Source organism: Protopterus annectens, chromosome 7.part0 (assembly GCF_019279795.1).
Source record: "Protopterus annectens isolate FY-2018-M chromosome 7.part0, PAN1.0, whole genome shotgun sequence".
In the NCBI taxonomy this organism is placed as follows: Eukaryota; Metazoa; Chordata; order Ceratodontiformes; family Protopteridae; genus Protopterus; species Protopterus annectens.
Genome location: NC_056739.1, coordinates 1,203,373,234 through 1,203,398,472, shown reverse-complemented (window position 1 = coordinate 1,203,398,472; position 25,239 = coordinate 1,203,373,234). Strand labels below are relative to the sequence as shown.

Below are 25,239 nucleotides of genomic sequence, written 5' to 3'. Positions count from 1 at the left end.
AACAAATATTTTAATGTTACATCTCCTTTCTCTGTTTTCAAGTTTGTCTAATTTATTTAACAATGTGTTTTATTTTAGTAGATATTCAGTCTGTGTTTCTTCCTCCTTTAGTCTTCCTTCTACAGCATTTAAAGCATTTTCCATATCAGTAATTTTAGCTTGATGTTGCTATACCATTTCTTGGAGAATGCCTGTTTGTTTTACACTGTTTTTCTCTCATGCTTTCTTAGTTTTCCCAGAGTCCATCTGTTTTCAATGATAATTCCTGAGGAGTAGAAGTTACCTGTTGTATGTCCGTATTTAGCGAGGAGTCAGCATGTGGATATTGAGAATTACTCATCTCTTCAACGGTCTGGTAATTCTCCAAAGTATTTTGACAGGAATATTTTAGAATAACTTCACAAAATTCGACAGCAAAATAATATGTCTGTTTATAAGATATTCTGTGAAGAAATTTTTCTTTTATGATTAAATTTTTCTGAGAAAATTTAAAGTTACTGCAGAGCTGTGAAAAAGTGCTGCTTTTCCTCAGCCATCCTGGCTCCACCCTTGAATATTTAGGTTCACTCTCTTCTGTTTTGTATTGTATATTCACTGCTGTATTCATAGGCCAGACCACTGATACAGTGACATTACTAAAGGCTGCGTCAAGACAGCAGGCTGATTTTAGCACCTATGCAAGGTCTGATGCTGATGCTGAGATACAGAATGGGGTCACACTAAATGACACACTGGCACTGTCTGTCTCCCCCCTTCACCCATATAGTATAAAATTACTCATACATGAATTACAGACTGTACAGCATGAATACTCATCATGCATGTTGGGGGGTCCCCTGTGACAGGAGTGCAGCAGTACTGCTCCCTTGGAGCTGCAGCAGTAGAGGAGCACGCTGTATCCAATGTGGCTATATCTACAACAAGACAACCTAACAGGTGTTCCCATTGTCATTGCATCTCACATCTGGTCTTTTATGTGTGGACAGAGCTCAATCACAAGATGTGTAGGGCTATCATTCAAGTACAGTCTGCTGCTACCCATGCATACATGGAGATGATTGGTGTGTGTGTGGGGGGGTGACTTCTGTGAGGATGTCACCCATGTACTGGTGCAGATGTGAAGTCCACTGATAATGCATGCTAGGTCTCTTGAGGATTATTGTGGGGCACATGGTTTTTATATCTACCTTTGTGCAGAGGAGAGCAACTGGCACCATGAATGCCCTGTCCAAGCTGTATTGTCCCTGGTCAGGGGTGAGTATCTACACAGTAGGTCATATCAGGAGGCCATTGTAGGGCACACAGTCTGCTTCTGTAAGCTTATAGGCAACTCATTCCATCACCCCCATCATGGGTGGCAGTGACTGCCTCCATGGAGAGGTCACCTTGCTAGGGGAGTCCATACAGGTCCTATTCCCACAGTTACACAATATTCCTGTCACAGAGGGCCTCAAGTTCTGCCACATCAAGTCAGTACAGTGGCACCAGATCATAGCCACATACCCTACTTCCAGTCATGGTCCTATAGTGTCCCCATCCCTGTCACCAGCAGAAACTGCCTATGAAATACAGTACCTTAATACAAGACCCCATCCCCACCCCCCAGTGATGTGCCCCACTACTCAGGATATGATGCTGACCATGTGCCATTGTGTCCTTTTGCATCTGTGCAAATGATGACTGTGACCAACAACTGCACCCTCCCTCCTGTGTGGTGCATGTGGAGATGTCTAATGCACAGTCTGACTCAAGCATGTAGTGACCGGCACAGACTTTTTTTTTAGATGTTTGCTGTCTACAATATTTAATGTATACGTTATAGTAATTAAGTCTTGTTATATTTAGTGGTCATAATATGTTTTGTGCTGCCTTCAATATGATATTCTTAAAGAAGAGCCTGGCACTTTAAATATTTTTGGTCTAGGTTTGAAATAATGTAATAGATCACATGGTTAAACAGAGTTTTAAAATGAGAATGTGCAACTTTTTAGTAGTCCTGTTTTATGTAAGAAGTGAAAGCACTTAGCCATGAGTTTATTTGTGTTTTTTTAATATGTTAAGAGTAGAGTGGAATGTTTTTTGCTGTTGTGTTTATTTCAAATGAGAGTGGCATGTTACAGTACCCTGGAGTGTTTCTTTTTATTTGGTTAGCAGTATTTGGAGGTGAAATGCAATGCACTTGTGGTTCCTGGTATAGACTTTAACACTGCACGCATCATGAGTATTCTTCATGACACCACATTGTCACTGCAATTTTGTAATGGGCCTATAACACTTGACTAGATGCTATCACTTCAACCATACTCCCATGAAGTGTGCCCACCACTAGCTGAGGACATGATATAGCTAGTTGCTGTTTCTCGATGGCCCTTGGTTTCAGTGTCATTACTGGATGCTGTTGGTGTGTTGGTTGTAACAGGGGCAGCTGTATCAGATTTGGAAGTTCCCTGGAAGTAAGGATGGCTAGTCTACATGGTTTCTAGTAATCGTATTGTGTAGCATTCAGCATTTTTCAAATATCTTGCAAACAGGGAGTGGAAATATAGAGGTAACATAGAGGATATGAATGCCTGATGTGGGGATTGTGGGCACTGACAGGGTGTTGTGTAAATACATTGATTATCAGTCCCACTGTATTGCACACTTTTTGACAACTGATGCAATGGCAGCCCTTGATATTGATATACAATTGTCCATGGGCAACAAACAGAGTATTTATTGCCACATATATGCAATTTATAGCATTCAGTATTTTGAACATGTGAGCAAGGGCATAGAAGCCATGCAAGGTGATGGCTCCTTCCTCTGGTGTTCTGCAAAAGCAGAAATGCTTATCTATATGTGGAAGCACAGCACTGAGAAACATACTGAGTATTCTGTATGTTGACATCTGAAATATACCCAGTATATGTCATCTGCTTTTTCGTGGAACATCTCTATAGAAAGTATTGTAAGAGTTGCACATACCTTAGTGTTTGCTATGCATAGAAAGTCCATGCATTCCTCTCAATATTATTTGTGGGAGACACATGTCAGTTAACCCAACCTCCATATATCTCTGCCCTCACAAAAATGGTGGGTCAGTTGCTGGTTGGTCAACTGGTGGTGTGCAGTACATTGTCAGTACCACTTTTTATGGAGATAGCTGCTACCTCATCACTTGTGAGGTAACGGTACTTATAGCCAGTAACTGCTGGTTCACAAATGCTGTTGCTGCTCTGAGCATTTTTACTTATTTCAATTCCAAACATTTTCAATTGAGTTTTGCTTTTACAGTGACACACAACTTGCTGCTCCCCTAGTGTGCTGCAGAGCCACGAGTTGCAACCTGTTTTCATAGGTGCTCATTCTCATTTCTGTATGCATTCATTGAACTGAGCAACATCATTTGCTGCCATTATTTGTCCATTTGTATGCACAAATTCCTGCGTGGATTTCCTCACTGCTCTATAGTGGTAGCTGCTACTTTTTTTTCAAATATATTTTATTAACATTGAAAAAAATCAAATCCATGACAGTAACATAAAAAAGTTTGTGTGCAGAACAATGGGATACCTTACAGACCAAATCATTGCAACACTACTGCCTTACTCTCTTTCACAAACACTATCCTTCAGTATAAAAACAGTAGCTTGTACTCCTCTGCTACTTTCCTAACTCTATCCAAGGCTTTTGACATGGTCTCGTACAAACATCTTATCTCTGTTCTCGCTAATCTATCCTTTTCCCAGCTACTGACTAGTTTCACAGCTACCTAAGAGGCTGCCTACAATACATTGTTTGGCATAATGACATATCTCCACAACTCCCTGTCTCACTCGGTGTTCCCCAAGGATCCATCCTTGGACCTCTACTTTTCTCACACTTCACCAATAATCTATTCACTGCCACCAAACAGTCCTCTCTCATACAGTATGCAGATGATTCCACCATCATCTGCTCAGCCCAATCCCTACCCGAACTGCATAAGATCACTCAAGAAGCCTTTACCTTTATAGAAACTTGGCTATCTAATGCCCAGTTATTACTCAACCCAAACAAGACTAAACTCGTCATCTTCCAACCCTCGAAATCTAACCTAACCAACTCCCACTTTAATATTACAGCCAACGACAACACCATCATCTCCCCAACAGAACATACCAAACTACTAGGTGTTGAGATTGACAACTGTCTCAAATTTGACATTCACATTTCTCTGACCATAAAAAAAGTTCACAAAAACTAGGGGCTTTGTACAGAAATAAGCAATTCCTCACCAAAACATCCAGAATCTCAGTTGCCTGTTCCCACCTTATCTCCACCCTCCTCAAAGCCTCTCCTATATTTACCAACCTAAGACAAACCGACCTAAATAAGCTTGAGTCTTGTTAGAACAAAATTGCTAAGTTTGTCACCGGGGCTTCCTATCGTAGTCACCACTGTACATCACTTACTGAAGTTGACTAGCTCTAACTCCCTCAACTCCTTCACCTAAATCAACTCTCCCTTGCTCACAAGTTAGTGAACTATCCCCTTAAATTCCATCCCTCCAAAATCTACTCCAGCCCTATTGTACCACCTGACCACTATGATCCAGCAGAAAAAATCTTCTCCAAGTAACCAAAGCCAAGAACTCAGCTGGGGAAGCTCTTTTCTCCTGCATTATATCCAAATTATGGATCCCCCTCAATAACCTCAGTACAATCATGCAGTCACTTCAAAGCTGCACTAAAAACTCACTTAAAAAATCACTGGTTATGCCCTTGCTCCAAGCCAGATTAAGGACTCTCTTTCTCTACCTCCCCCTCCTCTCCCACCTAGCCACGTAAACACTCTGCATCGTTCATTTCAATCTTTCATCTGTAGGGGTCAGCATTCCTTTTTTTTTCTTAACCTCCTTTAAGACCTCACTTCATCTCAATCACCTAAGGCATCTACCTACCATCTATTCCATCTATACTACTTATTCTGTATCCTGTCTTACTCCTTTATTCTTCCCCTGTTATTTCCTCCTAATCTCTGCACCTGCTTACTCCACCATCTCTCTAAACACAGCTCTATATCTGGTTCAGTTTACAACCATAACTGTTATGTCCAATAAGCTTTATAACTACATCACTACTGTTACTGTTACTATTGTACTAATGTTTCAATATGTGCCATCACGGATGTAACCAATGCTCCCATGCATATATGAATGTATATTCCATGTGTATCCACTGTCCTCATGTAACTAAGTTACTCACATTTTATGTTTGTGGCTTATGCTGGCATTGTTAAATTGCATTTATATCATTGTTATTCATTTTTATTATTAATTCTGTACTTAATGTATCTTTGTGTGGAGCCTTTCTCCCTGGGCCTCTGCTGAAAAAGGACATGTGTCCAATCGGATTTTTCCAGTAAACAAATGTAAATTTTTTTTTTGTCTTTTCGGCTTTTCCCAGTTAGGGGTTGCCACAGCAGAACTCTGGTCCGCTAATGATTGGCAGTAGATTTTTATGGTGCCGAGTTGCCAGCCCGACGCCCAACCTTCAGCGAAGGCACGCCCATTCACGCATGTCTTTCGGAGTCCACTCGACCACAGGGAGGACATGCAGACTCCAAATGTAAATAAATAATAAATAATCAGTAGCTAATATAATGAACTAACAATAATGAGAAACAGAAAAGAGTTATATACAACTCACCAACAGAGTTATTAATAAGTAAAATAACAGACATGAAGTACTCTGTAAACTGATTAGTTCCTTATCATCCATAAAAGTGATTATCCCTAATAAACTATGAATTTGTGCCATTGGAAATTTTATTTATTTATTTTTATTTAAAATTTGTTGACTGGGAAAGTCTGACTAGGACAGAGCCTATTTTCATCAGAGGCCCGGGGAGAAACACTCCTGGCACATGTGTTTGGAATGTGGAAGGAAATTGGAGCACCTGGAGGAAACCCAGGCGAATGCAAGGAGGACATGCAGACTCTGCACAAAAGGGACCCCAGCTGAAAATCGAACTGGAGAACCACTTGCTGTGCGGTGACAATGTTAACTACTGCACCACTGAACTACCCTATAATCCAAAAGAAAAATTACTAAAATGAAGAATATATTTATATATTAAAGAATAATGTTGCATACCTTTTGCCAGCATCTTATTACATTTGGATTTTCTTTTTTTTATTTTTGTATATAAGTTTGTATGTTTTTGATGTATTTTGAGACAACTTACATTAAATTTATCCAGGAACCTGAAGACAAGTTTGTCATATTAGTTAAAATATAATATTTCATTAAGGCAAAGAGAGTAATTAAAATATTAAGTTCTGATCTATTTGCATGTTTTGAGAGTTAGATGAAGTATGACAAACTGACAATTCCATGGGATATTGTTATATCTTAAAATTGTTAATTTTGTATGTAGTGTATCCCACAATATTTGCAAAAGTGAAATACCAAAAAATATGCAGCAGGTCCACATTGTCATAGTCACAGGCTTTACAAGATGTGGTATATGTAGGATTAAACAAATTTTGTATTGAAGGGGTTAAATATGCATTATTGCATATCATTAATTGAGTATAGAGAAGTTTTTTTAAAACAAATACATTCAATGTTAAGAACGACAGTATTGCTGAGTTTATTGTTTTGTGCTGTTGTGTTATCTATTTGTAACCAATATTTAGAAATTAGATGTATATCTTTAAACTGAAAACTTTGAATTCATTTATATGCTTTGGATATTGCCTTCACTTGTTGAAAAGTAAATATAAGATTATTGAGAAAGGTTCATTTATGTTTATTTTCTGGATTTATTGCACATCTGTTTGGAAATCGATCACTGGTGTGTTTTACAATTATTAGATATCCTTCTGGCACAGCTGCAATGATTTCTTGCAGTTTCCAGCTGTTACTATGAATGACAGCGAGGTGTTGCATGCTCTGCAAGTTGACCATGAATACTGGCCAGAGCATATGAAGCCATTTTTATGTTCAGTTTGTCTTCAAGTTGTACATAGAAGCTTGCATTGATGAGTTTGAAGGTGAGTGTACTTGAAGAAAAAATAATAAGATTAAAGTGGCAGGACTTTCCTTTGACAAAGAAGAATTGCTGAAGGTCCAGGGTAAAAACATCTCAGACTAGTGAGAATAATAGGTCTGTAGTTACCAGGGTTAGTGGTCAGGCCACCCTTGTGTAACAGCATTTCAATGGTTGTTTTGAAAGCTTCAGGAATGTAAACAGTGGAGAGGCTTAGATTAAAAATTAAGTAGGGGCTCAGATAGGCAATATTTGGCACTGACAATAATGAATTCTGGTATATTGTTAGGGTCCACAGATGAAGTGTTCTTAGTTGTGGTGAGGGCTGAGTAAACGTGCTCTATAGTGTTGTCTGGGATTGTGGAATCTGTGGAATATGTATATCAGTGGGTGGGGGTAAAATTTGCACTAAATTTGTGAGCTAGAATATTAGCTATGTCCTTTGGGTCAGAGTGCACAGTGTTAGTGTAGAGTGGCACCAAACATTGTTGGGTATTAGTTCTTAATTTTTTGACATGGTTAAAGAAAGATTTTAGTTATTTTTGATTTTAATGCCTATTTTAAGTTTATAATCAGCTTTGGGTTTACTAATGGTTTCCTTAAGCTTTTTTTTTGTTTGCTTAGGTGTGTGTTCTTCGGGCAGGTAGAATGAGAACTCTTGCATTAAGCAATTTATTTATTTTTTTACATAATTTATTTATATGAGTATTCCACCACATGGGGGGCATTTTTAAATTACTAATTGTGTTTGGTGCTGGTAGTGACTGCCTTATCTGTAGAATTGTTGAAGTCAGAGGCATAGGTAACAACTTTAGCAAATGGATCCATTAAAAGAGAATTACAGTGACATTTATTAAGGTCATAAACTAAATGAAGAAGGTTTGCTTTTGAAAAGTCCCTAAACACAGAAGTGTTTGCACAGGAAATGCAACCAATTTTAAACATACTCCCTGTCCACATTCAAGTGCAACTTGGATCTATGGAAGGGAAACAGACAATTTATCCTAGGACTGCCCCCTGTACTACTTATTGGCAGTGTCAGCTCCTAAATGCTTTATCCCATGCTTGGTCCCCTCAAATTATCTATAGTGTGATTTTAATTATTCTCATTAGTGGTAATATATACTTATTGACCATGTGATGGGTAAGTTCTATCCATAAACAAATGGTATAGGTTATTTCAAGCACACAAATGGAAACTGACTGGGCTTAACATGGATTGCAAGGGCAGCTAGCCTGGTACTTACCTATGAACTTATAAAGGAAAAGGACACAAATTCATGGTCTGATTTGACATGACATGGTGATACATATTGAACTGTGCAAGAAGCAGGTATATTATTTGGAACTAGATCAAGGATACTGACGCCCCTGGCAGGATAGTTAACTATTTGTAAAAGAGAGTTAGCATTTATAATGTCAAAGTGTTGGGCATGCTGACCATTGGCAGCGTAGGTCAACCATTTTATTGAGAGATAGTTGAAGTCTCCCAGTACAAAGGTATTGGGTTTAATGGGGATTTCAACTAATATGTTAAGATATTTATCACACTTAGAAGAGGGCATAGAGGGTGTTCTATTGCTAGCAATAAAGTATTAATTAGATGTCTTTATGGTAATTTGGACATCTGTGAGTTCAAATGTGGTGTTCCAAGGAATCTGTTATAAAGTGATGATATCCCTGACAAATATTGATATTCCCCACAATTGTCAGTAGATCTGAAAATGTGATAGGTGTTATGCCAAATAATAGAGGGAGTGCTTTAATTGCTCTGGAACCATGTCTCTGTAACTTCACATAATGAAGGTGTTTAAGCTGCAGGAGAGCATCAAGTTTGGGCATTTTTGCTAGGATTCCTGGCACTGAGAAGAGTCACATTGGTGTATTCTAAATTAAAGGTTACTAGGTTGTAATATCCATCAGGTGGACTCTGCAAAAAAATATATAAATAAAAAATAAAATAATAAAATAAAAGTCACTATGAGAGCAACAAAGACTTTACCTGGAATGCAAAAGCCTTGGTAAGGGAGGTGTAGGTCATCTCTGGCAAAGCAGGAAGGTTTGTCAGCCATCTCATCCCAAGCTGACAAGTAATGGATCCCCCTAAAATTATAGCAGCTACACAGCCAATTATTAAAGCCAATTATCTTGTCTTTGAATCCTGGCATAATTCTGGGTGATGGCAAGATGCATCTCAAGACCAGTGTCTTTCCTACCTCTGATACATGCATATCAAGCTCAGTCATACCATTCTGCATGTCCTTTTGGATAGAATGCCTAAGGTAATTCATCCTCATGTGGACTGATATCACGTCATAATCTTGTTTTTAGACTGGAGGGATCTAACAGCCCTTGTTGTACCCCAGAGAGCTAACTGTCACGATTTTCATATCCAGCCTGGCGAAGGTGGTGTCTCCTGGCAATAGAGTCATCTATTACTAAAACAATACCATGGTTATGTGAAGCCACAATGGGCCATAGAGTCATCTATTACTAAAACAATACCATGGTTATGTGAAGCCACAATGAGCCATAGAGTCATCTATTACTAAAACAATACCATGGTTATGTGAAGCCACAATGGGCCATAGAGTCATCTATTACTAAAACAATACCATGGTTATGTAAAGCCACAATGGGCCATAGAGTCATCTATTACTAAAACAATACCATGGTTATGTGAAGCCACAATGGGCCATAGAGTCATCTATTACTAAAACAATACCATGGTTATGTGAAGCCACAATGGGCCATAGAGTCATCTATTACTAAAACAATACCATGGTTATGTGAAGTCACAATGGGCCATAGAGTCATCTTTTACTAAAACAATACCATGGTTATGTGAAGCCACAATGGGCCATAGAGTCATCTATTACTAAAACAATACCATGGTTATGTGAAGCCACAATGGGCCATAGAGTCATCTATTACCAAAACAATACCATGGTTATCTGAAGCCACAATGGGCCACAGGGCCTGGAGTCTGCACTCTCGAGACTCTTAGAGGGGGTGTGTACAGGCTGTGAGTTTGAATGATGAAGGTGGGTATACTGCTGCTTAAACTAATGTCTGAATTTGTTTCTTCTTTAGCCTGGATGGCTTAGGCAGTGTTCTGTTGAGATCATCAGCATAAGCTGGCTTAACAGAAGTGCTCTGTGATGTGTGTATATGTGCTGTACTTACTGAATATTTTCAGAGGTGAGAAGATAACCTCCAAGTTAAGTAGGTACTTACACCTCTCACATATTGAGTCATTGTGAGGTAGCAATAAAGACTTTTTGGTAAGCATGAAGCAGTTACTATACTGCTTCAAAATACTTAGTGCTATCAGGCGGGCTACGGAAGGGGCAAAGGCTAACTGAGGTTTCATATTGGAAAGCGCAGATGAAGAGGTATAACAAAACAGGACAGGTTAATAACTTACTTTTGGTATAAGACAGAGGGGGGGGGAAATTCACTGGACGAGAAAAAGATAGTAATGGTCAATATGGCTAAAGGATACAGGAATGTGAGCTGTGACTACTGGTCATTCAGAAGTGCAAAGAAAGAAATGCAAACGTGACTGAAATATGGGGGATCAACATGGTAATCAGCAAAAAGAGGCAGATTTAAATCAAGCAGCTTTATCCTGCATGCTAATGATGCCTCTACCTAACTAGTAAAAACAATGACAAAGGGATAATCTAACCCGCTGGATCCAGGTGCAGTAAGTGTCATAGCAACAGGTGGTCTAAATACGTTGTTTAAAGTGCAGTAACTATAAAACAGATACTTTCAGTGCAGTATCAGTTTAGCAGTAAACAAGTAATAAAAGTATATCACATAGGAAGCCCCGTGCTGTCTCGTGCAGTAGTGTAGAGCTGTAGCTTTAAATACTGTGATACTACAGTAATCAGTAACAAGCAGAAATGCAACACTACCTGTGATCAAAAAGTGCAACCAAATACTGGGATAATAAGTTCATTATTTTTTGTTTATATACCTAGTATCTCACAGTAAGACGCTGTCCAGTTCGATTCTCAGCTAGAGCATCTTCTGCGTGGAGACATGCGTGAATGGGCATACCTTCGTTGAAGGTTGTGTGTCAGGGCTAGCAACTCGACACGTAAAAATCAACTGCCATTCATTAGCGGACCGGAGTTCTGCTGTGGCGACCCCTAATCGGGAAAAGCCAAAAGACACATACATACATACCTAGTATCTATAATATGCAATAGTGCTGTATTACCTTAGATAGTGCCAATGGTGATCACCAGCATCACTGAAACAAGTGCAATAGTGCAATATTATTTAATCTTCACACCACTATAGTAAACAAAGCAAATGTGAACAACAGTACAATAACAGTAAGGTGAAATAGTGCAATGTTCTTGAAATGCAATAACACAACAATCAGCAGAACAAAATTACTAATTTTAGCACTGTAACCACAAGACATGTAGTCAATAAGTCAACAAGCTAATAAAAGAAACAAAGATTTCACTGTATGAAGCAAGGCTGTAGTGAAGTCAACCACAGCAGAAAACTAGGCTGTGACAAAGAAGACACTAAAATGTATATTTTATATAGCAAGGATAAAGCATTTGCCTTACTTATTGCAGTCTAGGCTGTTTTGTTGGATACCTAATAGAATAAAAACTGGATCACACTGCTGAGCAAGCCTCCTGATTTTTAAAGTCTGTAAGGTTCTTCCCTCACAGAAAGTGTCCAGTCAAAATGCAGCCCAATGCCCCCCACAGAAACTAACTAATCAAAATTGAGCAGTCCAGTCCCTCAGTATAACCCAAGCTCAGGTAGCTGCCATGTAGACACTTCTGCTGTTGCCAAAGGCTGGAAAACATGCAGATCTGGTCTTGATGTAGTGAGATGAATCAGTAGGACTCTAGATGGGAAAGGGTTTTGTAGTCTCCTCTTTTTTCACTGTAGTCACCTTGTCTTTGGAGTAGCCCAGCAGTGAATAGCATTGAACTCAGTAAGCCTTTTGGTATTTAAAGTTTGTAAGGCTCTGCCCACAGGAAAGCCAGACAATCAAAATGCAGCAAATACCCCCACAAAAAGAAGTCAATCAAAAACCAAACACTTCCATCCTTCAACAGAACCCAGCTTCAGGTAGCTGTCATGTGGAAGCCTGTGTTCTTATCAAGAGCTGGAATAATACTACAGACTTGGTTCTAGAAAGCTGAGGATGTCCCTGTAGTGCACACTTGATAAAATGCTCTAAACATAATTGCTCAAAATTGTTTGAAAATGTAAGGGCCAGAAACATGCATGCCTGTAAGCACAGTACATACAGAACAATTCAGGGTCATAACGGAGAGCAAGAACAGGAGAGTAGTATTGCTGGACTAATTTGAATGGAAAGGTGGAATCAGCAAGAAAAAGAGAGAGTAGTATTCCTGGTACTGAATTCATCCTCAAGTCTTGCGAGTACCTTCACATTGTGACAAAATGTCACCAAAGTTACATTGATATGTAGATTGTATTGTATATATCATGGAAAATGGTAGGTCAAAAAAAAAAAAAGACTGGGCGTATAGGTCCTAGGATAAGAAAGTGCCCAGTCCTGGTGTATGCACTGATGCCAGGACTGGGAAAACAAGACAATGTAGAATCCTCCGAATGGGGAAACATTCTAACCACAGGGCTTGGCCAGGCTCAGAAGGAGGGTGCCCCCATGTGGTAGAAGAAGTAGTTCACAAAATTGCAAAAAATTATAGGCCAAGTAAGAGGCGTAGAGGTAATAAAGTGGGGTCTTGAAGATAAGGCAGAGAATATGTATTGTTACTCTTACGCAAGAAACTCATAATTAACAAACAGAGCATATATAGTAAGAGTAAGAGTGAGAAATTAGACTAAAAAGAAAAATACTTACACACACAAAAAAAATATTAAACGTTACAGATAGTAGTTTAAGATAGTTAATGCAACAGATCAGGGAAAGAATGCCAAGATGAAGAAACTTTGGGCTACTTGGAAAGAGAAGCAACAGAGGAAGTGAGTACAGATAAAGACAAAAAAAAAAGATATTTTAAAAGGTATAAAAAACATGGACATGGGAAAGAAAAAAAATCTGACATGGTGTGATTTTTATGCAGAGAAGAAAGCCAAATTAATTAATACAAAGATTGCAGGTCCAAAGTTATTTGAAAAGATATACAGGCAAAAACTCCCAGAGATGGTAAATGTCACAATACAAAAAATAAGGCCATAAAGGACTGATGTAAAAAACATTAGTGAGGTTGATATTAAACAAACAGAAATTGAAGTAATAAATTATCTGCAAAGTAAAGAATTAGTGTGGAAACTCCAACACAGGTGATAACGCAACTTGATGGGCCAACATAAAAGTCCTCAGATGGAGAAGCAACAGATGGATCAGGATGCATCTTAAGAAGATACGCCACAGGCCAATGTTCCGAGGCCTTCTGTAGGAGTCTTACACAAAAGTACAGTTAGAATCGGGCAGTAGGGGAAACAGCAGGAAACAGTGGAAACTCTGATAGAGGTGATGTTGCAATGTCATGGGCCAATGAGGCCCCAGATGGAGGAGCAGCAGGGCGAGCAAAATGCATCTGAAGAAGATATGTCATGGAGTAATAATTTGGAATCTTCTGAAAAGACTTGCACGAACATGTAGCCAGAATTACACTGCAAGGGAAAGAGCAGAAAAAAGAGAGGAATGCAGATGCTCTCATTTCAGAAGAAAAGGATCTAAGGAAAACCTACTCGATTTAATTGAGATGGATAGACATATTAAGAAAGATAAAAGAAATAGATTAGAGAAAGTAAATAAGACCTCAAATGTTAGAAGAATAATAAAACAGATGAATGGAGTAATTAGGACTATTGAGAGAAATGTATGTGATACAACAGTAATAAATAGGATGTATTACTGTGTAGCTCAACTAATAACAGATAAAGTGCTACTATACAAAAATGTAACAAAAAAAGGAAGGGAACGAGTAGAACACCACCATGGAAGCATCATACAGAGAAAACTATAAAGCTGTGAAGGTAAAAAGTATCAATCGTAAAAGAATAAAGACAGGGGAACTGATCACTAGAAATTCTATGAAAGACAGATGTGGTAATAGCAACATACACTATCAAAACAGACCCAGATTTATCATACACTATTTCTAGATTTCTAATAATAAAGTAAAAATGTCAGCGCAAGCAGAAAAAAAAGCCTTAGAGAGCATGCAGATGAATATAAAGGAAAAACACAAAATAAACAATCCATTTTTCATCCTTCAGTCCTGTTCAATCTTATTGTTTAATAGCTTTGGTCAAGTTAAGACTGGTGTTGTATTGAATTACTGTATGCTGCACAGAATGTACTATATATTCTTTCTCCATTGAGTGGTGCTATATTGAATTATAGTATGTTGCATGAGTGCATTGTATGTTTTTATTATATGTATACTGTTTGTTCCATATTATAGTATACGTACTGTGTAATTATATACACTGTGTATTTTATATGGAGCTTTTCTCCCCAGGCCTCCACTGAAAATGGGCTCACTTTGGCCCAGTGGACTATCCCGGCAAACAAATGCAAATAAATCAATATTGCTGACCCAAAAGATTTTATAGAGAATTGGGAAACAAAGCAAAAGGAATATAGACACTACCAAAAAAGTACAGATAAATACATTTTGGAGAAGCATTGATGAAGCCAGTGTTGAGCATAACAAAGATGCCAAATGGACAGAAGAATTAAAAGAAACAGTAAGAAGCTCTACTGCAGAGGATATTAAATAGGATGAAGTAACAGTATGAGAAATTAAGACAAAATTAAGAAAAGTTCCTAAAAGAAAAACCCTGGGCTAGATGCATTATCTGACTTCTCACTAAAGACATTGACATCTTTACACAAAGATTTAATCTTTAATAACATTTACTTATATGCATATCCCAAACAGATACCAATCTGGTTAACAACAGGAAAAAAAGGCACTTAACCTTAAGACTGAACCTGAAAGTCATCCTAAAAGCTACAGACCAATGAGTTACCATCTGGCATTATATAAGTTACATACCGGAACTGATGCAGGCAGAGTTTATAGCCATCTAGAAAAGTGTTTAGTTCTGGCAATAGAATAAAAATGGAATAAAGGAAAGTCCTATGGAACAAAATATAATCTATTGTTAAACAAAGCTATCATAGAGAGATGAAAAAAGGGGAAGAAAGTAAGTATGTATGGATAGATTACAGAAGAAGCATTCAACAGCATCCCATACTCATGGATAATGGAAGGCTTACAAATGTATAAGATATAGGGACAGAGTCATGAACAACTTATTTCCATGCGGTATGACGCACACACGATAGCGCACCATTCTGTATTCATTAAATGTCTGTATACATAGTGTAGAGCCGCCTAATAAAGGTAAACAGAATGGTATGTTAATTAAAGCATGAGCAGCTAAATTACATGCAAATGAACCAATCCAATATGGCAGAGACATTCAGGAAGATATAAAGTAACTGTGTGAAGATAGTGTAGCTCTTGGCTCTGAACAACAAAACGTACTGTAATACAGTCATCATCAGACTTAGAAAAAAAAGCAGTGTTAGGGGCTGCTACTGCTCCCTTACATGTTTATGTGCAACAGGCTCAAATCTATGTTGCTGATGCTGCAGATACACCTCGACCAAGGAGAACGGTGTTCAAACCCTGTTTAACGTATCATAGTAGAATGATACAGGGTCAACAGGAAAAAACTACAAGAAATTTGCACCCCTCTGCCACCCCCCATCTCAGACCCAGGGGAAATTGCGGGGAACCTATATCAGTGGAAACTAAGGTATGAGCAGTATTAAGAATATTAACAACTAGTACATTCCTGAGACCCACAGGGTGTCGCAGGCCATAGCCTTCAGAATATTTTACCAATATCTAAATGCTATACCTCAACATGCAAGGGAGTACATCTATTTTCCACAGAGAGCAGAGGAGACAGCAAGAACAATGCAGAAAGTCTATGCTGTAGCACACTTCCCTAAAGTCCTGGGACCATAGTCTGCACTCAAGTAGAAATAAAGGCCCCACTTTATGTACAGGGAAGGACATACAGCAACAAGAAGAGGGTCCAATCAATTAAATGCCAGGTTGTCTTTAATGCCCAAGGGGATCATCCTCAATGTCTGTGCAGGCAACCCAGGCAGTTATCATGAGTCACACATATGGCACACCCACAGATTTACACAAGGTTTGCCAGGGGTGATGTTCCATAAGGCCATCTACTGGGTGCTGCAAGTTACACACTGGAACCATGGCTCATGACACCCATCAGAAATACATACACACACACATACACACACACACACTCATAAAAGAATGATACAATGATGCCCACACTTAAACTAGAAGCATCAAAGAGTGTGTGTTTGGAATGCTAAAGTCATGTTTCTGTTGTCTAGACACATCGGGGTGCCCTGTAGTATGACCCAGGCAACTGTGCAGAACTTCTCACAGTCTGTACCATGTTACTCAATATCATCTTGAGCAAACAGCTGCTACAGGGACAGCAAGGGGAGGGACCACACATTCCTGGACTACAGGCAGGACCAGCACCTCCTGCACATACAAATGAGGAATGTGAGAGGGAACCTCCAACTGCAGAGGTAGCTGGAAGATTTAGGCATACACAATATGCTCTTGCCCTGGCTAAGAGGCAAAGGATAGCACACACACTCACCACCAAAGACTCAAAGGTCAGCACACACACCCAGTAGCTAATAGGAAAATCATAGCACACACACTCACCAGAGAATGAATACACATTACAACCTATGCACATACAAACATTAAAAGGGATGCTATTTGATATCCACAAATGTTACTTAACCATGTAATGTCAGTGTACGGATAGCATCAGACAGAGACAGCCCCAAAGCACATGACTCCTAACTGCAGTAATATCAAGGTAACTGTGGAATCTGTAGTACACAAACAAATGTATAAAAAGATACACTACCTGCAAATTGTCAGTCTCGTGCCTATTCATTCTGTGCATCACACATTTATGCAATCCTGAGTCAAACAGAAATGAATAAAGCCAATGGTGCAGGCATCATCATTCTCACAGGGTGGGGGGGTGCACTAAGAACTGCCATATGTGCTGTATAGCAGTAGTAAAATTTAAAATTGGCATACATTGCAATTTTTTTCCATTGCATATTGAAATATATTCCAAATATGAACATGTAAGCAGTGTGTGTAGAGGACAAACATAACTTATGAAATATTGCAAGGATTTGTAGAAGAATCTCTTCTAGGTAACTATTAACAATGCTGTATATGTATCCTATCAAACTACCCTCCCTTCACTTCCATAGCTACAACATTAACTTCCTATAGTGTAGATTCAGCCCTTTGAGCACTCTGAAGATGCAAATTAGGTGTTAAATCATTAGCATTCCCAAATACTAAAAAAAAAAATGAGTCAGTGTAGGGGATGTAAACATGGTGTAGGTAGTTAAACGACTGCATGTACACACAGCCTAGGACTGCAGAGAGAAGCAATAACAAATTTTAGCTGCTAATGGCTTACAATTGTGTCTGATTGCTCTGACAACAATAAGCAATATTGAAGTGACTGTTGTCTCTGAAGCATTTGTATCATGCAGAGTAGATTTACAATAAAAAGGTGTAACCACCTTGAGAGCTATGAGAACTACCTTAACAACACTGACATTTTTGTAGAAAGAGAACACTGTCCATCTTCTGCTTAAAATCTGAAAATACGACAAAAAGGCCAGTAAAAAATATAAAAATCACCAGCTTGCACTTTATTTACAAGAACATCTCAAGTCTCTAGTGCTTCGGCAAGGAATGCCTTCTAGGAGTACATCAGTAAAAATTTTAAATCTGTCTGAAATGCTGATCAACTATATTACACATTGAAACAAAGATGCAAATAAATAGCCATGACATTGCTTTTCTGTAGTTAAGCTGAGAGGAGGGGAAGATGGTCAGAAAATAAAGAGAAGAAGTAGCTGGCAATGTTGGCAACCTGACATTAAAATAGTGAGGACCATCATTACCATAAAGTATTGGTCAATATGACATTGATCTAGACATGTTTAAGCATATGCTGCTGGCAAAGAGGGATAAGAAAGACAACTGAGTGTGTGTTGTCAGTGCACTTAGTTTAGGGTTCAATTCCAGATAGTGTGGTGTCTGACAGAGTTAATGCACATGTTCCGAGTATATGATCAGGTTGTACCACATACAGACAGAGGACACTTTGCAATCCTGCCTTTTAATATTTATTACCCTATATGTGTTAATACTGACAATTGCCTATGTTTTTCCCCCTTCTCTGTGTTCCTCGTGTGTGCGTGTTTTGGCAGAGTGCACTCTTGACTTTCAGTATTTTGAGGCAGTGAATGAGATTCTACTGCCCAAGGTACAAAGTTAGAAATTTAACTTGTCTTGCAATCAGTAGTGTATTTCACATTGGCATAGGTATGCTTTACCACAGCACTCTGAGCAGCAGTAAGAAACAAAATTCTACATTGCATCTAAATATCATTACAGCACATGGGTTAAATGAAATTATTTAAAAAAAAAATAAGAAAGAAGATGCAGGGTTTAAAACCGCATGCTGCTTGGAATGTTTGCAGTGGATGTGATAATGCAGCTTTCATATGTTCTTTTTGCCTGCGTTATGTCAGAACTGCTTAGCAGAGTGCAGACAGGGCTCACAGTTAAAGGAAACTGAACAATTTAATTTCTGTAATCTTCAATAGTGCAAACATGTTTCGCATGTTTTATATTGATGGGTGGTATTTCTAATGAGTGAGTTGTGTGCACATATTGTATATCTGTTTCTGTGGCAGAAGCTGTAAATGCAGTGACTTTGGTCCCTTTACACAGTTTTTCTGTGTTTTAAAGTCATACAGTATGAAGGGACTGCTGAAATGATTGCTCCAGATGTAGGAATCACTGTCATCATGACTTTATATCCTTTTTTTTACTGTTTTTGCCTTGTGCACTTGCTTGTTGCCAAGCATCACACAAAAAAAGTTTACCTGTTTAAGGAAAAAAGTGAAAAATTTTATGTGAGCAGCCTTCTGTACTGCAAACAGCCATAGCAGTGATGCAAATGTGGTTGGCATGGTTGTGCATGTTTGCAAACTAGCCATTAAATGTGAGATTGGAATTTGGTGCCAGTTCATCCTTAGAGTTGCTGCTTGACTTCTGCAGGTATTTCTGGTGAGCAAGATGATGGTGCTAAATTTAGAGTGCAGAGGTGTGGTATGGAAGAGTCCAGAATGTTTGAGATGCTCCTTATGAAGTGCTACAGCCATATGCTACTGCAGAGGGACTACACTGGGTCTCAGTATAAGACTGAGTCTTGGTACAGAGTAGCTAAGGCTGTCTCCAGTGCAACTGGCATTCTAAACACTGGAGAGAATTGCCCTCACCACTATAATGACCTGAAACAGCACAAGAAGGACCTCCTTAGCTGATGGGAGGATAATTTGGGATTGCTGACATCCCACAGTTGTATAAGAATACTGACCTATCTGTATTAAATGATACAGGATACAGTACCCAACCAAGACTGTTATTCAATATGCTTTCATGTTTTGTACAGCTGCCAAAGACACTGCAGCAAATTGGTTAACCCGCTTCAGACAGGCATGGAGTATGTATGCATCAGGTCTTAATGTAAGCCTAATAACTATTGTACTTGTATGCAATATGGCAGTACTGTAGTAAATAGTGGTATTTATGATATCATAGCAGTGCAGTTGATTAATGGTACAGCAATCTAAGACCTTCCCATCATATCTGGATGCGGCAACGTTGAATAGACTGGATAATCATAACTGTTCATTGTATGAAATTATATAGTCATGTGATATGATATGGATATAATTCTGTTATATGAACGCAATGCATGTTGAGAGGCTATCACATTATGCATGTATTGTCCTGGCAAACCATTATCACAACTCAGCATGTCAATGACATTCATATGTCATGTACTTCCCCTCTGTTACAATGTGATTTTGTGTAACTGTCATATCCTATAATATCATGTCTGCTTTTTTTTTTTTTTACCTACATTTGCTCAGGAATAGTGACCATCATTATTTATTCTGACATAAGTATTGCAAAATTTTACTATTCCATAGTTGTCTTTGTAACATAAGCACCTTCACATCAATTACTGTACTAGACTTGGAACATTTACCCTCCCCTCTGTCATCTTTCTGTATACATCTCTTTGATTTCCGGGCACATTATCCTCAGCACACTTTTCCTGACTGGTAGTCCATGTATTGTTGTTGTCCTTGCTGTTTCACATCCCATGTTACTTATTTTTGGATTCATATGTTTCGTTTATTTGCACAGTACATTCAATACACTTTTCCCTGTCTGTGTACAACATGCATTATTTTCCTTTTGTAGCTCTGTGTGCTGTCCACGTGAGCACACTTAACAGGTTTACCCATAGACAAACCTGTTTGTTTACTCTGTGTGCTTGTGCTGCTCAACCTGGTTACCTGGCTGCCAACACTGTTGCTCGCCATGGAAACGTGGTTGTATTTGTGTTAGCATGATGAGAAGCATGCACATGTGATTAACGCTGCTGCTCATTGTGCTAAAATGCAAACGCCATGTCAGCTTTGTACAACCTTTGCCAAATCACAGAAGGACCTACAGATAATATCATAGAATGGCAAAACATAAAATATCAAATGAATCTCAAAAGATACCCAATAATGACCGATCCAAAAATGAACCTTAAACATACATGGAATACCTGTAAAAAAATAATATGCAAGGAAGCATAAGCCCACTTTAGCAACAGTATATGTACACAAACATAGACTATGGATCAGTGCCCTCATAATAGTGTGTCCCCTTGACATTTGCCAGTGTTAATGGCAACCACAACAGGTAGAGAATACAAAAATGTACACAGATATGGAGCATCTGAATATGACACTCGACAGTTAGATAGTGTGTATATCTATCTCCATTGAGTACTGCAGGAAGCCTGTGTTCTACCAACAGACACAAACAGTCACACATGCATTTGCACAGTGCAAAACATTTGGCAAATATGTGTTAGCAATAGAACAACCGCATAGACATAATGCACCACAAAAGGATGACACACAATCACAATATAACATGCAATATATTGCTAAGTAAAATGCTTTTAATAACTATGGTAAAACTGACCATACTAAAAAGTATTTTCACGCAGTCTGTACCAATGTGAAAATGGACACCCGAAAAGTAAATTCCTTCAGAATACTATTAAAGACACCTGTGAACTTGCAGCAGGTATTCCAGATCAGAATTACTGTACTATAAAATCTAAAAAAGGCAAGCAAAAACTACTTCAAAGGTTGGGAGCACTGCCTCTAGTGGTCAGTGAAGAGTAAGCAGTGCACCTCAACAGGTCAGTGAAAGTAAACAGTACATCTCAAGAGGTCATTGAATGGTAAACACTGCAGCTCTACAGGTCAGTGAATGGTAAACAGTATGACTTTAGAGGTTAGTGAATAGTAAACAATATGACTTGAGAGGTTAGTGAATGATAAACAGTATGACTTGAGGTTAGTGAATGGTAAACAATATGACTTGAGAGGTTAGTGAATGATAAACAGTATGACTTGAGGTTAGTGAATGGTAAACAATATGACTTGAGAGGTTAGTGAATGGTAAACAGTATGACTTGAGAGGTTAGTGAATGGAAAACTGTATGACTTGCTAGGTTAGTGAATGGTAAACAATATGTCTTGAAAGGTCATTGAATGTACAGTTTGACAGTTCGACAGCTCAGTGAATGGCAAACAGTACTTGAGCTACATTCAGAAGCAAATATAGAGATATAAGGGGTGAGCTATAACAATGCAGAGTGCGGATGGTAAAGACTTTCAATGCAGTAGTACATGTCATCACTCCCCTGATGTGACACATGTCAGAGTGGAATGATTGCTCTTAAAACTACATGGCCAATTCTGCAAAGCTCAGGAAAGACTAACGAATTAGCAAGATGGCTTCTGCTTCCACATCCTCTGCATTATTAAAGCACATCCCCTGTGAGAGATGCCTAAACAAATACTTCTTTCATAAAGTGCCATTCACATTAGTGAAGCTAATACCTGGAAACTTTCCCAACAGATATGCACTCCAAAGGCGCAAGGAGAATAACCACGGCACTGCTGACAACGCCATCCAGCCTGAAAGGTATGAGTAAATCTACCTGCTGACTAACAGATACAATATTCCTTACTTGTGCTTTTATGTGCCAGCAGCTATAAAATATACATGGACCTGTATGCACTAGAGAACATATTTGGATTACTCCTGTCATCTACATATACGTGAACCATAAATCAGGGCCTTTCTACATGTTTTTCAAAGAATTATACTGACTGACAGATCGACTTGATGCAAGTCTTGAATTTCAGTACAAAATTATGGATTTCAAAAGTACAGTTCTAAATACTGTTAATCAACATTTTTTATACCCATAGAAATTGTTTGTCTCATCTTGTGCACAACCTACGAAAGCATCATCACTTCAAAAATGTTTCCCAGATATTAATAAGAAACAGGACACCTGCTTGGATTCACCTTCCCTTCTTGATGACAATACCGAGGGACTTGCAGACTATTGTGTGGGATATACAGGTATCCAGGAGAAGTTGCCATTTGCTTTGCTGACAAGAATTTGTATAAAAACACAAACAATAAGGCTTCGGCACTTCAAAGGTATATTGGGTGCTACTCCTCCCATCTCATTTATGACTTACATATGATGTAATATTGCAGGACCTCCATCTTACTTGGAATTTTATTTATTGACTTCTTAATTGTCTGGGCATTTCTTGGACCCTTTTCAGCCACATCCCAGGCACTAAGGAAGCAGTTATAAAGCAGGTTTATAAAGGCACTGATGAATTGCTTGACCACTGTTGTACATGTTAAGCTTGCAGGATGACCTAATGGCCATTGCTCATAACTGCATCATCCTCTAGACTGAAAAAAATATATGCCAAATATAGAGCTAACAAAGATTCTACAGCATTATTATAAAGTTGTAAAGATTATGTGGTGATGAGTAAGAATGGCAGTTGTAGAAACAATATGTATATATTTGCAAGTTCAATTTCTGGATATTAATGATCATGTACTCTGAAGCTGGAAGGGCTAAACAATTAATTTGTATAAACTTAGTCAACAGTTTAATCAAAGTAGGAAAACAGGCAGTTTTTTTTTAGATGGTCAACAGTTCTTTTCTAAACCTAGGGTACAGGACTGACATTCATTGTCTTTGTCTTTTTGGCTTTTCCCGGTTAGGGGTCGCCACAGTGGAACTCTGGTCCGCTAATGATTGGCAGCCGATTTTTATGGTGCCAAGTTGCCAGCCCGATGTCCAACCTTCAGCAAAGGCATGCCCATTCACGCATGTCTTTCGTGGGCCACTCGACTGATAAAAGTCTGAAATCAATTTGAAGTGGATCATAACAGGGTGTTCCTGAGCTCCTTGGTGTTGCAACATTCATTATTCACCTCTAACCATCTTAGTGTACACAGGGCCAGTGAAGAGCTGAAGCCAATTCTGCCACCTAGTGGGCACAAGGCATAGAGACTCATAGTGAACAGGGTACCAAGCTAAACAAAGTCACAGGATGCACACACACACACACGCACACACGCACACACGCACACACACACACACACACACACACACACACACACACACACACACACACACACACACACACATACACACACACACACGTACTTGTGGGCCTACACACACACATCAAAGCTATCAGTTACACCACTGTACCTCCGAGTGAGTGGTATCATAACAGAGGACTAGTAACACACAATTGTACAAGAGTTGGTGCTTTAAGCAATGACTTTGTCATGGAAGGAAAGGTTTATAAAGGCACTAATGAATTGCCTGACCACTGTTGTACATGTTAAACTTGCAGGATTACCTAACTGCCATTTCTCATAACTGCGCCATCCTCTAGACCGGAAAACATACCACACATCAGTGTTACACACATTGTTAGTAGTTTGAACACTCCATGATTTGTAACATTTTCTGCACCCATATGAACCTTTTAATTGTCTAATTATGATATATGGTCCACCTGTAAATACAGTTGTTCTTATTGCTCTACTTTGTACACTTTTGCAATGTTAAAAATGCAAACTGGAATTGTACAATATGAAAATATACAGTAGAACCTACACATACACATTGCTGTTGCATTTGTTCATGATGATAATACATTACAGTTTTTCTTATGTGTTTTAGGTAAGTAGTAACAATGTAGGCATTACAAATGACACTGTAATATATATCTTGTTGTGATGTTTTTATGAGTCGTACTAAAATAGCTATTTTGAACATCTGCCGAGTACATACACAGGGAAATGTATACTACATGTATGAAAACTCCTTCATCCTGTCCTGTTCATGATCCTGACTTAAGCCTAGGGCAAGTATTCAGTAAGCATGTTTAAGACGTATATTGAATATTATACATTAAAATATCAAATATTCATAGAGTTAAGGGCAGAATTAGGGTTAGGGTTAACAAATATTAGTAAGGAAGGCAGTTGGGATTTGCTTTGAAAAATAGTTTAACTGATGCAGGAACTTTGAAAATATACATATTGTAAAATTCAACAGATCAAAACTGTAATTGGTCACAAAATGAAAAGAAAAATCAGTCAGTGTCTGTGCCTCAACAGGTAGCTTGCATGCCTTTAGTGGTCGACGGTCAGAAGGCTGAGGGTTTTATTCCCACTCCAGGTAACTGGATCAGTTTTTGAATAACTGACACAGCAATTCAGAATTAAAGGGGTGCTACAATTCTGAGTGTGCTGTCCTTCAAAGGAGACCTTAATCTAGAGTCCCATCTCCATGAGTTGGTAGTAGCAAAGATGAATGTAAAAGGTCCCATGGCACAAGGGACAGTTCTTGGATGCCCTGGCCAAATTTCTCCTAGTACTATAAATATCACTTCAGGTCTCCCCGAAAAAGTGGTTGTTATCCTATTGGAAATAGACTGGTCAACAAAGGATGGGATAGACAGAGATAGATAGATATAAATAGATAGATAGATAGATAGATAGATAGATAGATAGATAGATAGATAGATAGATAGATAGATAAAGTTGCCTTTTGTGATTGATTAACCAAAACTATATC

At 38.6% G+C, this 25,239-nt stretch overlaps 1 long non-coding RNA gene across 1 annotated transcript; it reads left to right on the top strand.

The window, feature by feature from the left end:
• Positions 1-245: 245 nt before the first annotated feature.
• On the top strand, positions 246-22,858 carry LOC122805858. Its single transcript, XR_006365471.1, has 3 exons — positions 246-355; positions 22,182-22,247; positions 22,538-22,858. It is a non-coding gene; the product is annotated as an uncharacterized LOC122805858 (long non-coding RNA).
• The last annotated feature ends 2,381 nt before the right edge of the window (positions 22,859-25,239 follow it).